Source organism: Salvia splendens, chromosome 10 (genome assembly GCF_004379255.2).
Source record: "Salvia splendens isolate huo1 chromosome 10, SspV2, whole genome shotgun sequence".
Lineage (NCBI taxonomy): Eukaryota > Viridiplantae > Streptophyta > Magnoliopsida > Lamiales > Lamiaceae > Salvia > Salvia splendens.
This window is the reverse complement of record NC_056041.1, coordinates 25989838-25998588: the sequence shown is the minus strand read 5'-3', so window position 1 is coordinate 25998588 and position 8751 is coordinate 25989838.

The following is an 8751-nucleotide window of genomic DNA, read 5'->3' as shown; positions in this document are numbered from 1 at the left end:
ACCTCGTGACCTCCTGCGCCTCACACGTGGTAGTTTCCTTGGCTTCTATCCATTTTGATACATAATCTACTGCCACCAATATGTAAGAGTTACCATAGGAAGATGGGAACGGACCCATGAAGTCCATTCCCCAAACATCGAACACCTCGCAGACGATCACTGGAGTCTGGGGCATTTCATCTCGAGCGGAAATTCCCCCGGTCTGCTGGCATCGGTTACAACTCTGGCAGTACTCATAGGCATCCTTGTTCAATGTCGGCCAATAAAATCCACTATCTAGAACCTTCCGAGCAGTCTTCCTCGGACCAAAATGCCCACCGCATTCCAATACATGACAGTGGTCCAATACGTCTCTTTGCTCCCATTCTGGAATGCATCTCCTGATTACTTAGTCGGATCCCATTCTCCATAGATACGGATCATCCCAGAAATAGTACTTGGCCTCACATCCGATTTTCATCCTTTGGGCCCAGGAAATCTCTGGAGCACTGGGCAGTTCCCCCGTGACTAAGTAGTTTCTAGGTCAGCGAACCATGGTTCTGCATTCAGCGGGTACTTTCCTTTGTCAGAAACTCCTGCTCCAGTTGCGGCCATCACTTTATCCCAACGAATAAGGCTTGAAGGCTCCCTTGTAAAGTATAGATGTTCCTCAGGGAACGCATCTGATATAGCCTCTTCAGTTTCCCCTTGGAAAATTCAGCTAAGGTGGTCCGCTACCTTGTTCTCGATACCCTTCTTGTCCTTAGCTTCCCAGTCGAACTCTTGAAGTAACAACACCCATCGGATCAGTCGTGGCTTGGACTCCTTCTTCGCTAGTAAATACTTTATCGCTGCATGGTCGGTGAACACGATTACCCATGGTCGGAACTTCTCAAAAGAATATACGACAGCTAGCATCTCTTTTTCCGTCGTGTCATAATTTTTCTGGGCTTGGTTCAGGGTCTTTGATGCGTAGAAAATCACGTAGTTCTTCCCTTCAATTCTTTGACCTAGGACTGCTCCAACAGCAAAGTCACTGTCGTCACCCATTACCTCGAAAGGGTAATTCCAGTCTGGAGCTCTAATGATGGGGGCTGATACAAGTCTCTCTTTCAGAAGTTGGAAGGCCCCTTGACATGCCTCGTCAAAGTTGAAGTCTACGTCATTCTACAGGAGGCGGGTAAGTGGCTGTGCGATTTTTGCAAAGTCTTTAATGAACCTCCGGTAGAATCCAGCATGGTCCAGAAATCCCCTAATCTACTTCTGATCTGTAGGGTATGGAAGCCTTGAGATCACGTCCACCTTCGCCTTATCCACCTGAATACCCTTTTCCGAGACAACATGTCCCAGAACAATCCCCTCCTGCACCATAAAGTGGCATTTTTTGAAATTCAGCACCAGATTTCTCTCTCAGCATCTTTGTAGCACCAGATCCAAGTTGGCGAGGCAGGCTTCAAAAGAATTCCCGTAAACCGTGAAGTCATTCATAAAGATTTCGATACATTCCCCCAACAAGTCTGAGAAAATACTCATCATGCACCTCTGAAAAGTGCCTGGCGCATTGCACAATCCAAAGGACATCATTCTATATGCGTATGTCCCAAACGGGCATGTGAAAGTCATTTTTTCCTGATCTTCTGGATTAACGTAAATCTGAAAGTATCCACTATATCCGTCCAGAAAACAGAAAAACTTCTTGCCTGCCAATCTTTCCAACATTTGATCTATGAACGGTAACGGAAAATAGTCCTTCCGCATCGCCTCATTCAATTTCCGATAATCTATCCACATCCGCCAATCGGTTACCAATCTTGTGGGTACCAACTCATTTCTCTCATTTGTCACCACTTGGATTCCCGACTTTTTGGGTACCATATGGACTGGGCTCACCCATTTACTGTCGGGAATGGAGTATATGATTCCCAACGACAGCAGCTTAAGCACTTCCTTCAGGACTTCTTCTCTCATATTCGGGTTCAACTTCCTTTGTGGGTCTCGGTGGGGTTTTGCTCCTTCCTCCAAGTGAAAGTGATGCATGCAGAGGTCAGGGCTTATTCCCACCAAGTCTGACATAGTCCATCCTATGGTTGTCTTATTCTTTCTGAGCACTTCTAGTAGTTCCTCTTCTTGTTCCCTGGTCAGATTGTTGTTGACGATCACCGGGAACGTTTCGTTCTCTTCCAAATAAGCATATATGAGGCCTGGGGGCAGTGTCTTCAATTCATTCTTCATTGAGCTTGTCTCCTGAGGCAATGGATTTTTCTTTACCTCCTTGGTGATTAATCCTTCAGGCTCAGGCAAATTATCCACCTTGGCCACACGAGCTGATCCTCTAGACCTGGCAGATTCAAGATCTTTACAGAATTCCAGAATTGCTTCGGCTAACTCTTCATCTGTCATTCCCAGTGTGTTAACTGCCTCGCACCAATTGGCCACTTCCTTGTCAATGTAGTGACTTAATTCTGAATTTTCCAGTTGTTCCTGCATCAACTCTGTCTCAAGAAACTCTTGGACCAGGGGGTTAATCACATCTATAGCATGCATGTTTTCTATGTCCAGTGGCTTCTTTATAGCCTCTTCAATGTTAAAAGTAAACTTCTCTCCATGATAATCTAAACAAATGGTTCCATCAAACACATCAATGATTGTCTTAGCAGTGCGTAAAAATGGTCTTCCTAAAAGCACTCCCTTGACTCGGCCGACTGGTACTCACTCATTTTAATAACGTGGAAATCAGCACGGTACAGAAAATCATGCACTTTCACTATTACATTTTCCAACACGCCCTCAGGACTGATGCATGACCTATCAGCTAATTGAATTACCACCTTCGTATCAACCATTCTTACTCCTTCCAGTTTCTTATAAAGCGAAAACGGCAAAACATTTATTGACGCACCTAGATCACACATAGCATGCTCGACCTTAATGTTCCCAATTGAAATGGGAGAGTGAACATACCTGGATCAGTACGCTTGGAGGATATTCTTCTCTTCTGAATCACTGCCGATACGGTTTCCCCAATCACAATTTTACCGCTGGGTTTGGTCTTCCCGACGATGAACTCTTTGATAAACTTACTGAAGATGGGCAGCTTTAAATCATGGAGAAATGGCAGATTTATTTCCAGCTTCCCAAAAATTTCCATGTAGTCCGCTGGATCCTCTTTTTTTTCCTAGGTTCACCTCTGTAGGGAAAGGGTTTCACTTGCCTTTCATTGTTGCTATCGTTTCCCTTGGAAGATTCTCCCATTTCTCTCCTGATTTCTTCCACCTCCGCCTCAACTCCTGGACCTAAGAAATGTTGGTTAGCTGCTTGGGGTATTGGTTTATTAGTTTACGACTCTGGTCATCGTTCTCTATTCTGACCTCCCCTGTTTCAGCTTCCCTTCTTCTGGTTTCCTTCTGCAATGGAGTTGGAATGGGCTCTACTCCTTTCTTCACACTTGGACCGTCATATTCTCACCCCGATCTCAGGGTTACCTGGCTGATGTTAGCCCTGTCTGGTGGTTTAAGCGAGGCAGGAATCCTTCCTTCGTTCCCGCACATCTCACTCAAAGAAGTCGCGATCTGAGAGAGCTGTTTTGCTAACATGTCCATGGCTGCCTTCTGTTTAGTTTGCGCATCTTGAAGCTTATGCACCACGTCATTGTTGGACTGCATATTGTTCTGAATGTGCTACTGTGAGTTCACCAGATCATTCACTAATTCGTCAATGCTTTTCGGCTGTTTGGAACTCTGCTGGCTAGTGTTTGCCCCTTGAGGGTGGTTTGGGCCATGTCCCTGATTCGGCCGAAAGTTCCCTGGACCTCCTGGGTTGTGGTACTGTGGATTCTGCCCTTGTTGACCTTGATGGTTGGGCTGAGAATTCTGAGTCTTGCCTTGGTAATTCCTCTGATGCGGCGGCACGTATGAACTTGCTGGGTTGTTCTGATTCTTGTTCGCCTAGTTGGGATGGTCATTTTACTTCCGATTGCCCCAATTGTTCCCCTCCTGATTTCTGTTTACCCAGGTCGGTTGTCTCTCCTGAGGGTTTGAATAGTTGTTGTTCTGTTGTTGAGGTGGCAAATTCGGATCATTGTCAGACCATCTGAAGTTTGGGTGATCCCTCCATGGAGCATCCATTTGCCTTCTCGGGTTCCAACTTCCATTAAGATTCCAGCTCCCCATGGCATTCGCCTGAGCTTGGATATCTCCCTCGTTCTGCTGACCATAGCACTGGTACACTTCTCCGGACCTGGCATTTGTTTGATCTTCTCTCCTGGGTCTGAGGAATTATTCTTTCCTAAAGCAATCAGAATTGCTTTCTCCAGCTTATCTATCCTTGCATTTATCAGGTCTTCACTCTGCACATTCACTGCCTCCACGCTCCCCCTCTTAAGGATGGTGCGAGAAGAGTCGTACGTCTTCTTAGCATCGATTAGCCTACCCAAAATTTCTCGGGCTTCGCTCACTCGTTTCTTGGTATAATTTTCCCCGCTCGAAGAGTTTAATAAATCCTTGGATTTCGGATTCGCCCCCCTCATCGAAAATGTTGTATACCTCTGCTTCACACATCCGGTTGTTAGGGCATGAATCGAGCAATCCTTTGAAACATGGCCAATACAGAATCAGCGCCTCATCATAATCTTGTCGGCATGCCAGAATCTCCTTCTTGATTGCATTCGTCTTATTCGACGGAAAAAAGTAGTCCAGGAATAGTAGCCTGAAATCCGCCCACGAGCATATAGAGTTTGCCGACAGCCTCAGTAGCCAGGTGTTCTTCTCTCCCTTCAATGCGAAAGGTAGAGCACGTAGCCTATAATCTTCCTCGGTCGAGTTAGGTGGCCTCTTCTGAATGTTGCAGAGTTTGCAAAACTCGTATAAGAACTCGTAAGGACATACTATCTTGCGGCCATAGAAGTGTGACATGACCTCCAGTACATTGGTCTTGATGTCTAGCAATCTATGAGCTGGGGTGATCACTATTGCTTGTGCTGGCTCGCCGTTCAGATGAGCATTAAGCGAGCCGAGCTTTGGATCATTGTCTGGTTCAGCCGCCATTCTGACTGTTTCTTCTTCTTCTTCTGAGTCTGCAGGTGACTCAACTTCCTCTTTGATAGGTGGAACTAGGTCGTCGTCACTTTCTGAACTCAGCTAGACCGGATCTCCTGTTGTCAACCCAGATCGGGTGGTAACAGGGGAGACTAATTTCTTTATCTGCCAACCAAATGAGTTATTCGAGTGTCCAGACCTTGAGCCTTTGCTCATAAACTGAAAAGAAAATAAAAAACAACAAATTAAAACTATGTAAGCCAAAAATCTCTAGATGCAAACATAAACAACGCCATCCATCTCCGGCAACGGCACCATTTGAAGCGGACGAGAGTTTGCCTTTTGTGTTTTAAGAGCACCTTCTTTAATGCAAATTCTTAGGTCAAGAGGATTCGCTAGAGCACAGGGTCTAGGAGATCATGAACTTTCAGAACGCAGTCGTTGTCACAGCAAATCCCGCTTCAAAACCTCAACCCTCTACACTATTGGGTAGTATAGGGAAGTCGGGATCGAATCCACGATGAAGGAAGCGTTAGAATGCATTGAGAGAACTTTTGGATGGTTGGCTGCTGCCACGCAACACGAGGATTGAGTTTTAACTACTAGGCCTGGGAATTGAAATCTAGTCTATTCTAACTACCAGATCTGGAGAAATGAAAGTACGTAAAACATATATGCATGCATGATTCGTATCTAAAAGCAACTCGAGAGTATTCACCAAATTCCTGGGTCAAGTAAAAGAGTTTCCCAAAACAGTTAGACACACAACACGCAAAGTAAACGACAAGATCAGATTTCTCTATTTGGTTACTAACAGAAAGCTGCAATTAACAAACTAAAGCGTCTCAATTATAACTACCGATCGACTTCATCTTCTCCAACAAGCAAGCACGAAAATAAACAGAACATAACATCAAAACAGAGCATACTTTAGATCAAACAACGAACGCTAAGATTAAACTAACTATCAGATCTAATCTACTGGACCAAGTAATCAGCATTAACAAAGGTTCCCATGCAGATCCAAACTTACGTACACTGATTCAAACAATTAAAAGAAATCTAAGCTAGATCTAACAGATTCATCACCAACTAAATCAGATCCACAACTTCCAACACCATTTCAACTACGATTCAATAGATGCACTCCGATCTCAACGATCTCAGCTCCAATCAATAATTCAATCGCGAAAAGCATCCAACTCAGCAAAACAGAGCAGTAAACAACAGAATCCAATGAAAACGGAAAACGAAACTAGATTCACCATAAACTGCAAATCAAGTCACAAAACAGTCGCCGAATTTTCAGCAAGGAAATCGGTGAGAGAGAGTACGTGCGAAAAGTAAATTTGTTTCTTCGCTCCTTATTGGAGAGGTGTTACACTTCCAATCTCAACAAAACACCACACTAAACTACCCCAGATCTTCCATGGAACCAAGTGCTGAGCTGAGTGTGTGAATTTAGAGAGCGAGCCTGAATACCCAAGGAAATTTTCTAACTAAGTGCCTTCTTCTTTTTGCAAGCTTCCTTGTATTTATAGGCGTGGCTCAAATCCCTGGACTTCCTGATTTGACAATTGTGCCCTCAAGGATTTCGCTCTTTTTCTTCACTTTTTCTCTTCTATTTTCTCTGCCCTGGTGATTGCTCTTCCTTCCTGGGTCTGACAGATTTTTCACGCACCTGGACTTATAAATGCGTGTTAGCATCGTAGAAAACACAGAATTTATTTCTAAAATAGATGCACGAAACGAGCCTTATCATATAGCTAGAATTAAAGCCTATAAAGGGTTGTGTAACCATTGAGAGAATTAATTCAAGTCTAATACAATGTAGTCCATAAAGCTTTTAGTGTTTTTTATTTTATGCATTTTACTTTTCAACAGACTCATATACAACTAACTCATTTCCCTCACATTTCACTTAAAACTAATATGTACAAAAGAGACTCATATTACACTAACTTTTTTCCACACCCTTTCCTTAACATTTCTTAAAACCCGTGCCGCCAAGAAATAAGACTCTTAATGGCGGACAGAGTGAGTAGTTTTCAATATTAATATATTTTATTTTATTTCTCTTTTACTTTACTCTCTTCTACTTTATTATATTTCACAATTTATCTATTTTATTCTTTTTCACATAATCAATCCAACTCATAAAATAATTATTCATTAATCTTTGTAAAAAAAATAGAGTGAACTACATCAAAATTCTCTAACTTTTCAATTTGTGACACTGCAGGTTCCTAACAAAAAAAATATCCTCACATAACTCTAACGTTAAATATAATCATGAGTCATATTTTTTAGCCACTTTTCGGACGAAAATGTCCAAATGGCTTGAAGGGAATTTTTGGTAATCCCTAAATTCGATGACATATGAATTCTGTCATATTTATGTCAGCAACTTCTTATGTGATATCCTAATAAGTTCTGATATATCATACGTGATTAAAGTTTTGTCAATATTTGTACACAGAAAAAAAATTCTTATATTCCTCTATTTCTATTTAGTGGTAACAATATACTAGGTATATCATATAGGAAATTCATTGAAAAACAACAAAAATATGGAAAAGTGAAGTTATTTAAGAAATAAAATCTGAATCAATAATACACAGAATAAAAAATGTTTCATATTTAATTAAATGATACAGTATTATTTTCTTGAAACACTAACATTTAAAATATTTTTTCATTATATATCATCGAACTAATTTGTTAATGTAAGCCTAACTTTAAGACGATTTTATATTTATTAATATTTTATTAAGAATTATAATTTAGCTCAAACTGAAATTTTTAATATCATATGAATATTTAATCTTTATATATAAATTTGCATAGTTTCTTGTCATTCATGATAAAATTGAAACATGAGTAATATTTTGAAAATATTCAAGCATGTGACATTAGCTATTTAATCCGTGTAGATTATTTTTATTAATAATAGTATCTGAAATTAAGACAATGTAAATTTATAAATTAATACTGCAAAATTGAGATACTATCATAATAAATAAAATCGATCGATAAATCAAGGTAAAAAACATATAAAATTAGTGGAAATAGAAAACATCGGCAAATACCTAAAAGTGGGTTTTATAAGGATGAAAGGGTCTCATTTTATTATTTTCATATTAATTAATACAGATAATGATAAATATGTATATTATAAAAAAAAATAGAAAGTGTAAATAATGACAAAATTTTAATTACGTATGAAATACTAGAATTTATTAGCAAATTACATAAGAAGTTGTTGACAAAAATGTGGCAGAAATCACATGTCAACAATATAATGGAGTGACAAAAATGCCCTTTTAGGGCCTAAGGGTATTTTGGTCCGAAAAAATATGATTCGTGATTATATTTAACGTTAAGGTCCTCTGGTGCTATTTTTTTTAGTTAGACTTGCAGTGTCATAAACCGAAAAGTTAGAGACTTTTAATGTAGTTCACTCAAAAAAAATATGACCGAGGACGTACTCACTTCCAAACTAAATTAATTGTTGTGCACATACCACATAAGATAAAAACTAAACATCCATAAACTTCACTCAATATCTAACTGGTCTAACATTTAACAAAATATGATAACATTTGCGCAATCGTTTACAAAATGCTTGGTAAGAATTAATAGATTGTGTAAAGTTTATGAGCAGTTTGGTGACACCTTTATTATGAATATGCAACACTTCATACTGATAACACTACTAGCATCTCATATGCTTATCATT